General features: G+C 40.8%; 1 protein-coding gene across 1 annotated transcript in view; it reads right to left on the bottom strand.

Moving 5' to 3' along the window:
* The window catches only part of LOC109853493 (TWiK family of potassium channels protein 9-like), a 196,551-nt gene that overhangs the window by 144,340 nt on the left and 34,674 nt on the right, over positions 1–17,537 (bottom strand). The gene's annotated exons all lie outside the window — the stretch shown is intronic.

The following is a 17,537-nucleotide window of genomic DNA, read 5'->3' as shown; positions in this document are numbered from 1 at the left end:
AAAAACGTGTGTTAGATAAAATACACATTCTAAAAACTACTATTAAAATGAACATCCATGATATTCCTGAAGAACTTATTTACTCGATTTTTCTAGATTTACGTACTGTATTGGAATACACGATCCCCATTTGTAACAACAGACAAATTAGCTGAGCCACGAAGATAGAAAAAGATACGGCAATGTTTTAGAAATTATCTCATAAAGCCGCTACGATAAGGAGAATCCAGGTGTGGAAGAGAAAGCAAAATTGAAATGCAATCGAAAACAAGAACAAAAACAAAAATTATGATGCAGCGAGAGAAAACGATGCGGTCGTGCGTCAACGAAAAAATTGAATACCCCGTCGAAGCACAGAGCAGACACAAATTTATGGGGCGTTCCACTTTTAGAAACGACAACCAGAGACCAACACGCGCAACCGTTAATCGATCGCTATGATTGCATGGATAAAAAAGAGCTATCAAGCGGCCATTATTCGCGTTTTCTATTATCAAAGCGAGTTTCCCTCTTTAGCTGCCATCACGCTTTTGTCTGTATATGTCTCTATGTGATGAGAATATAAAATTCTAACGCTAATTATAATCGTCAAATTAACTGCAATTAGTTTGTGATTACATGTTATTATTTAATTAGAAAAAATTGTTCTTTTTCTTCTCTCTTTGAAAAGACGCGTGTCGTCAGAGTACGGAGAGAAATACACAGAGAAGTATTATCTAAATTATTAAACTACGAGTTTCTTCTCTCTCTTTAAAACTGTTCAAAATAATTGCGACGCGCATTACAGCATCATGTACGCATCAAGATAATCTTTAGGAAGCAACGCTCGTTATATATACTAAGCTCAAAAAGTAAGAACGATAATCCAGAGTATTAGACTTTCTGAGTCTTGATGGCAGAAATTAGGGATGAGAAGCTACGAGAGAGAAAGAGAGAGGGAGAGAATATGGGAACACCTGGTTTTGACATCTCGTCAATGTACAGCGAGTGAAAGGGAGATAGAAAACGTAAAGGGATAGGGGATAGGATAGGAAAGGAAGGTGAAGGAAGAAGCTTAAACGTTAGGTCTTCTCTAGCTGTGTTAGCGAGTGATAGCGAAGAAGATGAGAGATGAGGAAAGAGAGAGAGAGAGAGACAGAATGAGAGAGAAAGAGGATAGGATCAACCTAACCCTCCAGGTCAGAACATGCAGAGATTCTGGGTACGTACAAGGCTCTGCAGATTTCCCGTTCCTCGTGGCTGAGGCTGTCGTGTGATTTATATGAGAACGATTTCGCGTCTGGCGGCGCAGGTAATCGCGCGATGATTGTGCCGCTTGTAATTGATTAGCGATTACCCATGTCACTTAATCCTACCCACGTTTCTCTGTGAAAGCAAGACGATTCGATTGTTGGCAACATTATCGATATCTCTGGGACGGGAGCATCAATCAAAATTGACATAAACGTGAGCGCGGACGATGAAAATAATGCCTCATTGATAAATCGTTTTCTTTTCTTCCGACGAAATCACGGATTATCTTCGTCGTCCCGTAACAGGGTTGGTTTTAACGTGAATTATTTCAGAGTTGGAGTGAGAGAACTCCTCCGGAGTTTCTCTCTAAAGTGTGGCACGTACAAGAAAGGATTCGCCGCAAACGACTTTAAAAACTGTTTCGTAAATATGTTACACCGCCGGCCTTTTGGAACATTTCCCGCGCGCATTTGGATGAAATACATCACACTTTCCGTGATCGATGCGCATACACATGCCCGTAGTTATACCACGCCGAGCGTGGTGTTTCCTGAAAGCAATCTTCGCAGCCTGATTTTATATCGCGAGAAGTGCTCCAATACAGTTTCGCACAATCCATCGATACGTTCGATATTTTGAATCCATAGATGAACGTTGGAGCGATCGCGGCAACGTGTTACATGGCGGAACAATGAGGGCGATTTACGGCGCTATCGCCGCAAGGTGTTGCAACGCGATGAAACTATTGATACGGTATGAAAAACGACAAGTAAAAAAAAAAAAAATAGTCGAGTCGAATCAGACATGTGCAATTTCTGGCCCACAATGATGCGAACAGAGAAGAGTTCTTCAAACTCGCACTCTCGTTCACGTTGAACAATTGTCGGCATACGATAGTCATGGCAAAATTTCGAAGAAATATTATTTGTCAAAGTTTTAAGATCGCGATTTCTTTTATTTCGCATTGCTGCTCGATCGTATCGTTTCGATCATATCGAGAGACTTGTGAGCGCGCAAAAGAAAAATACAAATATCTCGACGTGAAAAGAGGAAATGAGGAGACAAAATAGGGCATTTTGTGCAGCGGTATTTCCTCTGAAGAAGTCAGCGGTATTATCTCACTTATAATTTCGTAGGCGGCTTACACAAGCTTAATTCACTTCCCATCTCACTTCTGTCCACCCTCCAGCCGCTGCCATACTTACGGTTCCTCCAGCATTTCCGAGCTTGCGAGCTTGGAAGCTGCCCCTCATAAACTTAACATAAGGGTTAAGTCTCAGTAGTGCCCTCAGCTTTGCTCCTTTCCTTCCTTTTGTAGCCCATCCGCCCCATGCTCTCTTACTTACATCAAAGGATAAACTTTCTGCTTGTTATCTGAAACTGCTCAGAAGCCCATGTGTAATTACCCTCTTTGAATATTTTCTTTTTAAAGTCTGCCTGGAAGTATACGCCATCCCGCATCGTTTCGTCGGAAACGAGCTCGCTTATCTTCTCAGTTAAAAACTAATTAAACAATATTAATATTGCACATTCTTAATAAAGTGTATCACTCCGCGCAAGTGAAGTAATTTTCCACGGCCGCCGGACGAAACTACTTGGCACGTTCGCGCACGAATGTAATCCTTTGAAGAACATCTCGCATTTATTCGGTAAATCCAACTATAAGCTCCATAAAAATTGAGAGAATCAAGATACTACCGGAGACGGTCATTAGAATGGTGCCACTAGGCGGAAACAGAAAGTCGCGATTATATGCGCATTTAATTATCGTTAAAAGTAACGGCCACCATAAATTTGTCTTACGTTTTGTAGGAACAAAGAAGCGACCGGAAAGGGTCACAAAGCTAGAACGCGTTTCTTCACCGAAAGTCGTGACGTACAAGCTACTCAACAAAATTGCCACGTGGCCGAGTTCCTCAACAGGAGAAACATGAGAATCCGCGAAAGGACTGCGTCATACTATAGAAAGACTTTGATACACGAGTCCCGACCACCAGAAGAACAGGGAAAAAGGTTAGAAGCGAAACATTATTTCTCTTCTGTCACAACAAAGCAGGATTTGTCGTAAAAGTCGCTAAATGTATATACGTATTATTACGTACTATACAATTGTGTTTCTCCCGTTGTTGTCTGGCGAAATTTTAGATCCATTTTTCGTTTGTGCTAAATAACATTTTAGATTTATTCTTTGACACAATTACATTTGCGGAGCTGCATGTCGAGTCCAACAAGTGTAACTTTTAAATTATTAACCACATACACACACGTACATGTAATTTTACGTCGCTTAGTTATGCGCATAGTAGCACTTTATGTTGATACAAATAAAACTTTGTTAACATTGTATATCGTACGTAAACACATTTTCATCTGTTATATAAAAAACAATACATGCATATTGTTATAGTACTATAATATTATTAGAAGAGCAACATCTAATATGTGCGCGCGTATAATGGTTTTAAATTTGAGAGCAAAATATATTTTTATAATCTCGCCGGAAAAAAAAAAAGCAGCAACGACAGATTACAAAAAAATTTGTTTTGCCGTAAATATGACTGGTGGGCAGTTCGCTCATTATTGATTATCAAGCGCGCGTGTGTGCGCGCGGGGATTTCGTCACCGCAAATTTCCGAGCGGTCGTTAATTCGACAAATTATTCACCCGCGCGGAAATGAAACGCGGAGACGAATCGACACAACTTCGCTAATAAGTTAACTAGCAATCGCTCAACCGTTTTGCGCTGGTGAAGTTCTAATTGGATCACTTTGTACCCGTCATCGTCATGAGGAACGCGACGCGCCGCGAGCAATGATTCCCTCTACGCGATCGGCAACGACATTTTGAGTGAATTTTCCGACTGAAGATGCGCGTCATGCTCGCAGCAGCCTGTTGTTTTCCCAGAGAGAAGCGCCACATATATTTTCGCCCGCCCCGCGGGCATCCATCCTCCGGTGCGCGCATTCACGTTGATATAATGCACGCCGCGCGCGCCGCGCCCCCGATGTAGAAAGGCAGCGAAAGAGAGAACGTGGAGTGAGAACAAGCGAGCGCGAGGAGGAAGGACGCGGGACGCGTCGCGGAAGAGGAACCATAGGTTGAATCCCGCAAAATTGCAATTCCAGACGAAATGGAGTTCTGGTATTTTATCCGATGTGTGCATCTCGCGATTTTTTGAACGGGAAACGCACGCGCGGTATGCGCGCTCGTCCGTCCATCAACCCGCGGAAGGCACTCGTACACACATATCCAGGAAGATTGTAAATAACGGCACTCGGGTGCAACATGACGGAGACACCGTCGTCCTGTCTGATGCGTATAAACGTCTCGTTTTGGCGCCTCGGGAGAAGTTCCGGACGCCGCTCAAATTGGCAGTTAATATTTTATTCAACGCAACTCGTCTCGCGCACGAAGTAAGCATGAACTCGAAGTGCTCGGAGCATTATATATGCTTTGTGTTTAAATATTAATGCCATTTCGTGCGGCGGAGACGTACGGAAACGTGTTAAACGAAGTGAAACGATATTTTCAGTTGCTCATCGGGACACGTCTGCGAGAGATAAGAGAAATAACGCGTTTCTATCAAATTAATTTTCAAGAAAAGCAACATTCTTTACGTGTGCTCATCATATCAAAAAACATACTATACATCCACAAATTAAGTTCTACTGATTTATATCTGAATATTCAATATATTAAATAACTAATCTCTCACACCGCCCTTATCAAGCGTGTAGCTCTGATAGATTTATCTTTATTAAATTGCTTTATTATATCAGACCTACACACACAAATAACTATCCCTCCACAGGTAGATCATATACTTTCAAACACGCCGTATTCTGCTCGTTTGGACCCTCGAGGCTTTACCATAGCCCGTAATTGCTCAGAGGAGGGATTCGCTACACCCTCTCGTGGTAAGGGGCTCTATCCCGAGCAATGGGCTAAACGTAACCATGATTTACGACTCTGTGGTCGATAAGGACCGCTATGAATGCGAGAATATTGGCGGTATAATGTTTTCGGGATTCTGATGATACTCACACACTAATACGGAAAAACATTTATCGAACTCGTAGACGTGTGCGCAGTGTGTTCTGCCGGAGATGGAATGTTCAATTTGCAAGTTTTCAACACAACATCTTCACAAGATACAATCTCGTTTTGCAAAAAAATATGAATGTTTTTTTCACTGAATTGGGTGCTGCGATTTATTATTTCGTGTTTTTTCTACTATTTTTCTAAGTGCAACATTTCCGTCCCTCTCTTTCTTTCTCTCTTTTTCTCTTTTTTTTTCTTCCGGAAAGTTCGTCGAGAAAATAGCAATTCCGGGATTTCTCGAAAATAGACCTCATACACTGATATATACACGATATTATGGAAACACTCCGTATACGTACATATTTCAATACTGGATTTTTCGCGTGTGCGTCCGAGCGAAATACCACACGCCATGATGGGCGGCCGTTGTTATACGCTTTATTTCATGCGGATAGAAGCCGCAAAACGTTTTCGCCACGTAAGTGGCAATTTGCATAAACGGACACCCGAAGTGTGTACTCCCGCGCTCGCGCGCTCTCGTAGCCGCGCGAGATTTGTCATCTCCAATAGACGACCGACTTTTCAGTAATACGATGATGCTCTACATCACCGACGCGGTCGAAATTCTGAATACGGCACGCTATATATCGATATCACCGCGCTCCAATACACATCCAAAGACGAAAATTTGCCGACATTTCGATAATGTGACAGACGGTTTACGAGTAGTTTTTTAGATTTTCAAAAGCGTACTCGCCACTCGATTACAAGTTCAAAGTATAATTACTTTATTCGAGATAAGTAATAAGTTTTGCGGTGACTGCGTTGTCATCCTGCGCTACAAAAGTTTTACAATCAAATAATATTATTGATATATTTGATATTTTCCTGAATTGGTTGGCGACCAGACTTTTTTATGTTTGAGCGCGAATTTATTCAGGTTTTTGTTGGAATATTTTTGTGACCTCGAGAGTCTTGCCGTTAAAATTGAAACGTCGGTTATTGCCTCAGGACATCTTAGTTAAGAACGAGAAAAATAACACGTCGCGGTTATTGCCCGAGGCGAGATATTATCAAAACTCCCGAGAACGACAGTTGTTCCGGAAGCAAGCTCCGGCGACGAAGTGAGGGAAGCCATGCGAACCGATTTCGAAGAAGCAAGAAAGACGAGAGAGATATTCATTCAATCTTGAAACGTAAATTCAAGGAGATCTGGTTGAAAGAGAGTTAAATGTTAAAATATTAGCGAGCAACTTAATGAATATTTATGATCTGCTATGATCACATCACATTTTCTGATTCCGAACATTCACATCGGCAATCCACACATCTTAATGTCAACAGTTGATAAAAAGTGTTGATTTTTTTCGACTTTGTGAAAATAAAGAAAAAATACAAGTACTCGAAAAGAGAAAATCTCTTTTTGTTTTTTTTTAAACTCAGAGTATCTAATATTTTTCAATTATATTTTATATATTTTGTTAAAAGACAAGAATTTCTTTTCCGCAGGATATTGGCTTTTTAATTGTTCCTTGAGAATTAATTCCTTTAAAGCGGCTCTATTAGATCCTGCGATTCTCTATTGGATCGTAGCGTGCACGAACAATTATTACGCCGGGGAAATTATTTGTGCAGCGTTAACGGATGCTCTTCAGAAACCTGTGAAACCAGAACGGGAGCTAATAAGGCGCGAACGATCCGGTTGACGGAAGACAGAGCACTCTGGTATATTTGGGCCGTTGACGAATGCCACATGCGTGACTTCCCTTCTATCATCCCTCGTAGAAACCCTCCATCACGCCCTCCAACTACTAACCCCGGCACTTTAGCTTTCTAAACTGCGGAAACTGCAGCGAATTCCCGCGCCTTAACACAGCAGATGTTCCCGTCTTTTAGCCGATTAAATAACTATAACAACGAGAGAGAGTTCGCCGTAGTGATTTAAAGTAGCTTTACGGCAGTTTGCACAAGTTTCACGGGGGGGAATAATTATTCCTCGGTATCCAATTTCTTTTGAAATTGCCGCGCCACACAATGTCACTTAAGTCACTGTAAAATCTTAAATGTTCAATGTGTGCAATAATTAAGTTACATCTCGTTCCGATTTATTATCTCGCTCGCGTTTTCTCGGAGACACTGAAAAATGCAAGACGAGGTATGAGAAACGACAGCGGGCACAATCGTTCCTCGAATAAAAGAAATAATATCGGAACGAGTTATCTCGAAAGTGGCTCGGAGAGCGTTTAAAGGATTGGGTCTCAGAGCAATAATTGAATCTCCCCGCTCGTATCTGGCGGGAAGATATCGCGAGATCTTGGGCGGACGATGAGATAAGAATCGCTATGTCAGTAGGAAAGGAAAATGAGGGGGGAGGAGAGTGCGCACCGACGTATCTGCCAACGGGCGCCGCCCTTCGCTCAAATACGACCGCGCGCGCGACCAGTTAAGAATATTTTATCGGGGAATATTCGCGCGAGATCGGGACCCCGTACTTCTGCGAGAATTCCCCTGACGCGGCAAAATTCGCGAGGATCCGCCCGCGAGGATGTTGGCTGCGTGAGCATTTTTCTTTCTTATCTTTTCGACCTCTCTTCGCCACTCTTCTGCGACACACACGTGCCAACTGAAATCAAGGGATAAAATTCGGAACAACTCGATTTCGAAAGATTGATTGAAGTATAAAGACAGTGGGTAATACGCTTCGGCGGGAAATGGAAAATTTTATCGGCAAAAAAAAGATTGACGATTCGCCTTCTACTATAAAGATTTCATTTCCGTGAAATAATTCGTAAGGTACATATGTATTCATAGGATAAATGATGACATTGCGTAACGCCAGCGAAAGAGCTAATAGAGTAAATAAATGCTTCTATTATAGTCTTCTAATTGTGGTTTCTATAGCAACGTATCCCCCCGACTACTTCAAATGCCATTCGGATGTAAAACCAGGTCAAACAGAGCAATCTTAAAAGTGCATTCATTAGCGGCCAATTATTTTCATACAGTTCACTGAAAAATCTCGTGTAACAGTGATTTGACTAAAAAGGCACTTGTATTTTAAATGAGCACATGCCTTCGATTTATGTATACACATAAACTCTGGAATACTTTTAACAAGCTGTTCTAAAAATTCACTTTGACCATCTGTTTTTCTTTTGTTCACACTTCAAAAGACAACAATCGCAAACAAAAATCAGATCAAAATCGTTCGCTGTGCATGTATAGGTATATAATCGTATCAGGAAATAAGAAAAATTGATGAAACTTGGATAAGCAAACAGCAATGTCTGGCCAACGACTGCCACACGCTTTTCCAGAGGTCTTGGACTCCGATCTATACTCGGTCATCGATCTTGCTCTAATAGATGAGCAAGGACGGAAAGTCGATTTGTTCGGTCTAGTAGCGGCGTGTTTTATTTGTCGCGGCGAGACGTCGTCGGACCGGGAAATGTAGAGTTATTACATCCCGACGGAGGAAGAGGGGACCGTTTTCAGGCCAGGCGACGAAGACCGGACGAAAAATGGAGCAAGCGGAAGCGACGACTGACGAATGCGATTCGCCGCGGGAAGCGACGCACTCGTTTTCTGAAAAGTTATATTGGTAACTACTACCACCCCTACAGAGGCCCCATCATCTCGGCCTGTCCCTCGCAATGCATCGTGCAGCACGGGATCGATGTTTGCTGTCCACTTGCTGTGTACGAAAATTACAAAGACGACAAGTAATATCGCCCTGTCTCATTCGGTGATGCAAGCGAGACTACAGTTCGAAAATACATCACGCGCATTTACTTGAAAACTTTCATCATCGCATCGCGATGAAAAAGCAAGAGCGGACGATAGAAAGTTATTAATCAAATATTGCGTAATATATATAATAAAATAATACTGCATTCCATAAATATATAATAAGTACTCATTTCATTTCTCTCTCTGTCTCTTCTCTTTCTGAACATATTCTATCTCAATATTATAATTTTTGTACAAATATGTTTTATATGAACATAAATATGTATAATCTTTTACTTAATTAAAAATTGCACGTATGAAAGACACATTTGTATAAAAACACTAATATATATTTATTAAATTTGTTTCACCTTTCTCTCTCTCATGTTATATTACTTTTCACTATTTTTTTTCTTTTTTTTTTTTTTTTGCATTTCTACCTCGCAAAGCATTGTAGTTTAAGATAAAAAGTAGCTTCGTTTCTAGCTCCACATTTATCATCTCTCATTTTCGTTTGCTATTATTCTGTCGTTCATCTGTATGTGAAAACTAGATGGTATTATTTATTAAATTATTTTGTTATATACGTTCTTTTTATGAGCGTTTATTTTTTTTGTATCATGCTAACATATCTCTGCTAATATATTTCTGAATATTTTCTTGTTTAATTGTTTACAATCTAATCTTCTCTTTCTCTCTCTCTCTCTCTCTCTCTCTCTCTCTCTCTCTCTCTCTCTTTCTCTCTCTCTCTCTTTCTTTCCTCTTCGCTTTAGATATTAAGTTTTAATAAAAATCTCGAAAAAAACTCATGTTAAATGAGCAGCTTTCGCGCAAAAGCTTTTGTTAAAATATTTAAGTGCATGTAGTTACTATTCAGTCGCGATCTTACGTCAGATGGATTCCCAATGGACCGGAAAGTAGAACTTAAATCAAACCTCCGAACCGAAGAAACAGAAACAGTACGGTTCGTATTTTCAATGTACACAAAAGTAGTGTATAGTTAAGAGTCAGAAGCACAGGAAACAATATTTAGCGTTGATTTTGCATGAATGCGAAAGACTGATGCTTTTCTGCACGACAGTCTTCCATTTAAATCTTCGGAGAGACCATTGATCAGTGGATGGTTCATAAAAATTCATTTGCCCTCTATACACACGATCACAGAATAAATCACGAAGAAACACCAAACCCACCGCGAAATCCACAGGGTATTATCAAATCAGAGAGTTCTTTCTCTCGGTCTTCTTCCCTTTTTCACTCAGCAGGCTTAAGAGAATTTAGGAGGCGGGTACTTCTCCCTTGTGTGTCTATGTATGTATGTGTGTGAGAGAGTATAGAACTATATATTACACGCTGTAATCGAACGGTGTTTTTCGCCTCTTACACGCTCAACCACGTTACTTCGCCACATTCGCCAAATTCACAATTGAGTTTTGCAGAACGCAAGATTCACCAAACAATAAGTAGAAAAAAAGAATATGCGAAAAAAGAATATCTCATATATATGCGGTTTCATGCAACAAGAAAAAATTAAATTGGTATTACATGATGTTACATGAGATGATTGATAAGTATCCAAAACGACGCATAGATAACGATAGTATATCACATTGCTGTTGTCGTTGACGACGGAAGAACAAATGTCAAACGCTGATGCCGCCAGTGGCTACACTTTGGCGCGCGATAACGGATATTTATCAATCGTCCCTTTCACTTCGCGTCGCGGCTTTCAAAGGACGTGAGAACAATCTGGTTCTTATTGCACTTACAACAAAGTTACGCTCGTTACATCGAAGTTAGTTCCGTTGAAGATAAAACAATTTCAACTTTTCCAAGGGCAGTCATCGATTTACAATATTATCTCGTGGCACGGCAGGAAAGGCATGTCTTCGGCGCCAGATCCGTGTCCATTTACTCACTATACCGCCCTCAACGAGCACGCATTGTATCCGCTCGTATTCTGTGTTCGTACCCTTTTAGTGAATACGCCATTTTGTTTGTGTGTACGTGTGTCCGTGATCACCTACGCGCTCGTTGACGCGTGTGGTCGTTCGCGAGAGAGAGAGAGAGAGAGAGAGAGAGAGGGTGAGAGGGAGAAATGGTGTCGCACCGCGACAGTACTAACCAGTGTTCAGGGCGGAACGTGGCCATTGGCGGTCGGGGAACAACGCAGGGGTAGTTTGGGTCGAAAGGACGTGCACCTCCATCTCTCCGCGCTTTATTTTTTTTCGTTTCGTCGCGAAACTGTCTTTGTCCGCGGGCGAACTTCCTCCCGACGGACTAAAGGGGAAGTGCAGAAATGTGCCGGGACCCCTTAACTTCATTGCGAGACGCTTTAATTTTGGTCGGACTGTCGCGTCGTGCGCCGCGGAAACGGAAAAGGAAACAAGAGATATCGAGTGGAATGCACGACGATGGCGCGGCAATAATTATAGGAGAATATGGACGCAATACGTACATAGTTATGTGTTACTTTAAACCGAAACAGTGGCAAGTGAAACACTAATTTTGCAGATACGTCGCGAACATTGTAAACAACAATTACGAAGGAAATCCGTCAAATAAACTCACTTACGGAGGTGAAGACGTGTTTCTAAGTAACGATATTCCATAAAATATGCAATACTTGTCAAGCGCGAATCCGGCGGAGCTTTCTCCGCCGTTCCCTAATCTAATAAAACTGTCTGATTCAAACATTTATGCGAGTAGGATATTTCGTTATCCGGATAGTGCAAAACTTCTCGGCCTGCATCGCAAATGAGATCGAATGTCTCTGTGTGTATTATCTGTCCTGTATTGTGTGTACACGCAATATAATTTCGTCGTAATGAGATACCACGCGGGATAATACCATCAAGAAGTTTCAACAATTGTAATTATTTACAATCGAGCCGTGTGTTCAACAAAAAAATGCACATGTACAAATGCTTTGATGCGAGTTCGATTTCTTTGCGCATGTAAATTAGAGAATCATGCCGCGATGCAGCGGACTCGGTGTATTCTAATTTCCGTTTTACTAATTTCTATTAGCAAAGCGGGAAAATATTATCCAAATTTTGTAAATCAAACATGTAGAGACGATTGAAAAGTTTGCATTAACAGTACTAGAATTTCTCGTCGGTGGAATATGTGGCCGGACCGAATATTCCGGAATATTTGCACGTCTTGCTCGACTGTTTACTCACCTTACTTTATTGGATTGGATTTTTGGACGTTTCTCATCGCACGAACAAACGCGTTTCACCAAAGTGCGCTTCATTGTTACCGTCGCTTCGTTCGTTCCGCGTCGCACTTGTTTCACACTATAGCGCACCTCGTATTTATTTCAGACACACTCGACGCTATACTATATAATAGTAGTGTATAATTGCGTGAGAGCGAAAATACGTCAACACACATTCTTGATCTGGGTCTGTGAGATTCGCGCGACTTTAAAATCAAATATCTACGCGAAAAGTCAATTCGGTTTTCAATTTTATTTTATTTTTCTTTTTTTTTTTTTTTTTTTTTTTTGAATCGAAAGTTTGAACGATTCTGCGTCGATAAAAAAATGGAAAAAATCTCTAGTAGTTTCGAAGATATAAGCGTTTAAAAAAAATCTATTTTCAATTTTGTTTTTTTTTTTTTTTTTTTTTTTTTTTTTGAATCGAAAGTTTGAACGATTCTGCGTCGAAAAAAAAACAAATTGAAAAAATCTCTAACAGTTTTGAAGATATAAGCGTTAAAAAAAAAAAAAAAAAAAACTAATTTTTACTAGAAACGCCACTGCGCGATTTTTGAATGGGTTTAAAAGACTCATGTCCGTGAAGGAATAATATAACACTCGTATAGTTATTTTTGACAATATCTGTACATCATGCATAGGAACTGTTATCGCCGACGTGTTCCAATACGTTACTTTCGTCTACAGCTCAATACAAATACATTTTATATCTCATGTCATAAATGCCTCCCGGCATCTCACGGTGATATTATACCCGCAAAAGAAAAACAGCTCTCTCGGTGCGCATTTGAAATATATATATATATATATATATGTGTGTGTGTGTGTGTATGCATTATATAGAGGATTGCCATTGACGTTGAACAGCTCCACAAAAGGCATCATGGATCGTAGAAACGTCATGCATTCCGTTTGGCCGGCTTACGGCACCAAAGGCTCGTTTCGCACACGAGGTGCGCGGTGACCCTTTGGTCTCCGGCCGTCTTCTGCTTGATGTATTCCCGAGAACGGAATCGATTAATACGCGCGATTGCGGACGCAACGAGCCGCTTCCAAGACCGCACACACACAGACACACACCATAATGGTCAAACGACAGTACTTCCAGATCCTTTAAGCCTGACCGTGTCTACCACTCGCAGACAAATGAAATTAATACGAGAACAGACACGCGGGAATATTTATTGTGCCGCGATATAATAGATCCACTGAAATATGAGATATTTTATTGTTGTTTTTTTTGTGCGCGTGCGTTGAAATACGATATTAATATTATTATTATATTATATACATATTTTACGTAATGTTTGATACGTCGAATATGCGCGTACTGTCTTCTATAGATTTTGTATAATTAACAGCCGTGGTACGTAAACTAATGTTAAAGGTACCGATTTGAAATAATTGTTTCGTTCTCTTGGATCATTAGTGTGCATCTGGAATAACGCATAATGGATAACTAGACACGAGGATAAACCATTAATTGCCACAATTACGGAAGCAGTTATTGAGATAGACCGGGTTGTTCGTTTCTCAGTCAGAAGCAGGTCCTCTCTTCATTCCGTTTCGCGGACATCGCAACAGTACGAGGCAATCATGTTCCACGTGCAATAGGAGTTATTACTTTGCTTCTGCCGTGCAATTGCAACTCCGAAGACGCCAACGTCTCTGTAACTCGAGCTAATACCCGCCGCGACTGCAAAGCGAGAAATTCTGAGAAGCGAGCCGTTGCACATTGTGCATTTGCGTTGTTACTCGCGCGAAAATCTAATCTCTTGTGAGATAACTAGCGAATAAAACAGTTTTTATAAAACCACTTGAGTGCGAACGTTCCGAAGTGCTTTTCTAATCTATTCCACGAACTATCAGACAAACAAATGTAAATTGTTTAAAAATTTATCAAGAATGGAAAAAAATGTTTCTACATATCAAATTACTTGAGGTTACTTGTAAATATAAATTGGAAATTATCTAAATTCCTATTTCTCTCTGTCTTATCTCGAGTACAACGAACCATTGAAGTGTACGTGCGCGATTTTGCGGGGCAACTGTGTGCGCTCCTACCATAATATCCTATATTATTCTACGAACATCTGTGAGATGTGAGTGTGCGAGACCATTGTCTTACGCGCTTGTGCACGCGCAACAGGATTCCGGATGGTCAGCATTGTATTGTTCGGTTCAAATAATGTAATTTGCTGATCTCTCTCTGAATCATTTAATTTCGCAAAAGCCAAACCATTTGTGTAATTATGGTACATTAATATAAACGACGCGCGTTAAATAACATATAATAATAATAATGAGCTAAAAAATAAAATTAAAATAAGAATTAAAATAATCTTTGTGCGTACGTGTGAGAAAGAAAGCGAGAAAAAGAGAAAAACTTGTTTTTACACTTTACATAAAAGACGTTTAAACGAAATAAATAAATTTCAATTTTGTTCAACAATAAATTTTGCTTGTTTTACGGACTATATTGATTAATTCAACTTGACACGATTCGCCGATGGTGGAGTTAAAAAAATGTCTGTAATCAAATGCGACATACGAGTTGTTCTCCGGTCTGAACACACATAAGCTACGGATCCATCGAACGAATCTCGTTCGTATGCACTGACCGATGCGCAATCGCTTTAGCGTTTACGGATGACAATCACGTAAACATGTCAAGCGGAGCACAATGAATTTGAATTTTCGTCGATGCAAAAGTTTCCGCTTGCGACGAGACAGCCAGAGCGGTATTAATTAATACCACGCGCTACCGCCACATTCCGCAGATTTCCATCGAGAAGCTCCATGAGAATAAGACAATTGTCTCGCGCATAGCAGCTCCGCTGCCGAGGATTATCGCGATTACCTTGCTCGAGACAAAATTTACATCGCTGCGAATGTAAAATTTACAATCGCATTAATGTCGCGAGAATTCTTCACAGCTATGTAGAACATACTTCATGAAAGAACAGATGGCATCTCTTCTTTTTTTTCTCTCTCTTTCTCTTTCTCTCCAATAAAAATAAAATTGCTTCGCTAACTATAATTTCCGTGTCTTTTTTCTTTCTCATTGCACCTTAATCTAATTAAATAGCACAGCTTATATTGAACACATACGTACATATAGTTTGACGATAACGTTAAATATTTAACTAGTAAAATATAAACGTTGTAACGCATTTTTAAAACGTATAAAAATCGTTATTCTGAAAATATTTGCTGAAACACTTGAAGGTGTTGCCGTAATAGCGTGAGAGATTGTGCTTAATATTACGTTTTCGTAGAACAATGAGCAATTCTACGATAAACATGTTCCCGAGGAAAACGATTAATCCAAGCAATCGCCAGTATAACCCGCCCACTTTCAAGACTGCCGGATACCTTTGTAGCTCGCCGCAACTGCTTCCGTCTCATTCCCCGGTTTCCCAGATGCAGAGGAACTCGCGTCGTCTTCTCAGTTCGTCTCTCCTTCTCTCTCTCTTTTGTGTAAGCGACGGAAACGCCTGGGTCAGCCGGGATAGCATTGCTCCGGTTGGGAGCCACGCAATTGCAGTTGCGGAACCGCGAAGCTCGGCGGAATTCGAACTAACGGCATTCATCCGGACTCCTTGATACAACCGAGTCGCGCAACTTACAATTATAGCGTGTCCACGGCAAAGCCTCCGTTGCCACCCTCTTACGCGGGCACGCATACTCTCTCGGGGAAACTCAATCTCTCAGACTACGTTCTCCGCAATCACGACGCATTCCCCGCTGCGATCGTAAGCAAAATTCGCTAATGATTTTCGTATCTTTTGTGCAAAACAAACACGTGTTATATAATAAAATTATTGACACTGTGCTCCCGGTAGTTGCGAACTCTAACACGTCACATTTACATTCTCTCTCGCTTAGTTTAGTTGGCAAAATTATCCAATGTTTGTTACCGTAATTGTTTGTCGAAAGTGTGCGGATTATGTCGTTCGGAAATGTTTGCATAAAAGAGAATAATTTTGTCAAGCGCGTTAAGCACCGGAAAAATGTCGTTAAATCTCGAACAAACTGCACAAATAGTTTACATACACTTGTATACACATGTATTAATTAAATCATGTCATACACACACACACACACATCGCGAATACTTTTAAGCCAGCGCACTAGTTCGCCGCATGCAAACTAATAAGTAAAGAGTTATATGCGCGATCCGACCTACGTCGCCCATTCAGCTTGGTCGTTACACGGGTCGCTACCCGATATAGCGGGAAGCTTTAGGTGCCAACTAGCTTTTCAAATTATCATTTAAACGGATTCGGAATTGTCCCAGTATACCCATGCTTTCGAGATTATAGGCCGCCGGGACTAAAACCATTTCTCTCACGGAATTTAATCGGATCCCGACGGAATTCCAGACCAGTCGTCTCGAAACAAATTCACGAAACACTAACTGTGTGTTTCTCGTTTGCTTCCGAAATTCCAAGCAAACCGATAACTGTAACTCGCTCGGACGCCGCAAAACAAAATGCTACGGCGAGGAAAGAGAAACGTTCGCAAATAAAACTCCGATAACAAAAATCCCAAACTCGAAAATATTTTTTTCTCTCTTTCTTTTCTCTCTCTCTCTCTTTTATTTTCTGTCTCTTATTCGCTGCAGATTCCTCTTAAATGCAACTTACAAACTTGTCACGCACGTTACGTTCTGATAACTTGAGAGCAGTCGTACATTGTTCCAAGTATTTAATGAAAATCGTTTTAAATACTGTTTCATTCATTATATATACGCAATTCTGCGACAAGTTTGACTAACGGCGCATGATAAGCAAGCTTCCCGAAGCCCGGAAAGATTCTCTCCAAGTAAACGACGTACTTCGTCATTTACTGTGCGGACGTGACTATACAGCTATTCGATCGCGCCATCAAATTAATCCAGGCGTTATCGGGTAACCTGTATATAGCAAGCACATCATACCGAGACGTGCGAAGTTATTGATCGTAATTATCAGATTTATCTAATCGATACGCGCTTACACATCTACTACCGACACGCTGCAGCAGCATCGTATGGCCGGGCTGGTATCGTTTACGAATTTTATTCGCGTTTGTCTTTTACGACTCATTATATTGCACTTCGCTCGCGTAACTTACACAATCGTTAAGTTCGCCATCACAGCGTCGTAAATATGTTTCCATCGACGATATTGCGCTGCAAGACGTGCATAAAGGAGAGATGCGGGAGGAGGGAAAAAAAAAAGAGAGAAGGATGCAAGTCCCGACGGAGTGAGAACAAAATTATTTCGCGGGCGTAATGGCGCGGATGTATCCAATAAAACAAGAAGGA

This window comes from Pseudomyrmex gracilis, unplaced genomic scaffold (genome assembly GCF_002006095.1).
Source record: "Pseudomyrmex gracilis isolate BER0280 unplaced genomic scaffold, ASM200609v1 scaffold_49, whole genome shotgun sequence".
Taxonomy (NCBI): Eukaryota; Metazoa; Arthropoda; class Insecta; order Hymenoptera; family Formicidae; genus Pseudomyrmex; species Pseudomyrmex gracilis.
This window is presented reverse-complemented; position numbering and strand designations above follow the sequence as displayed.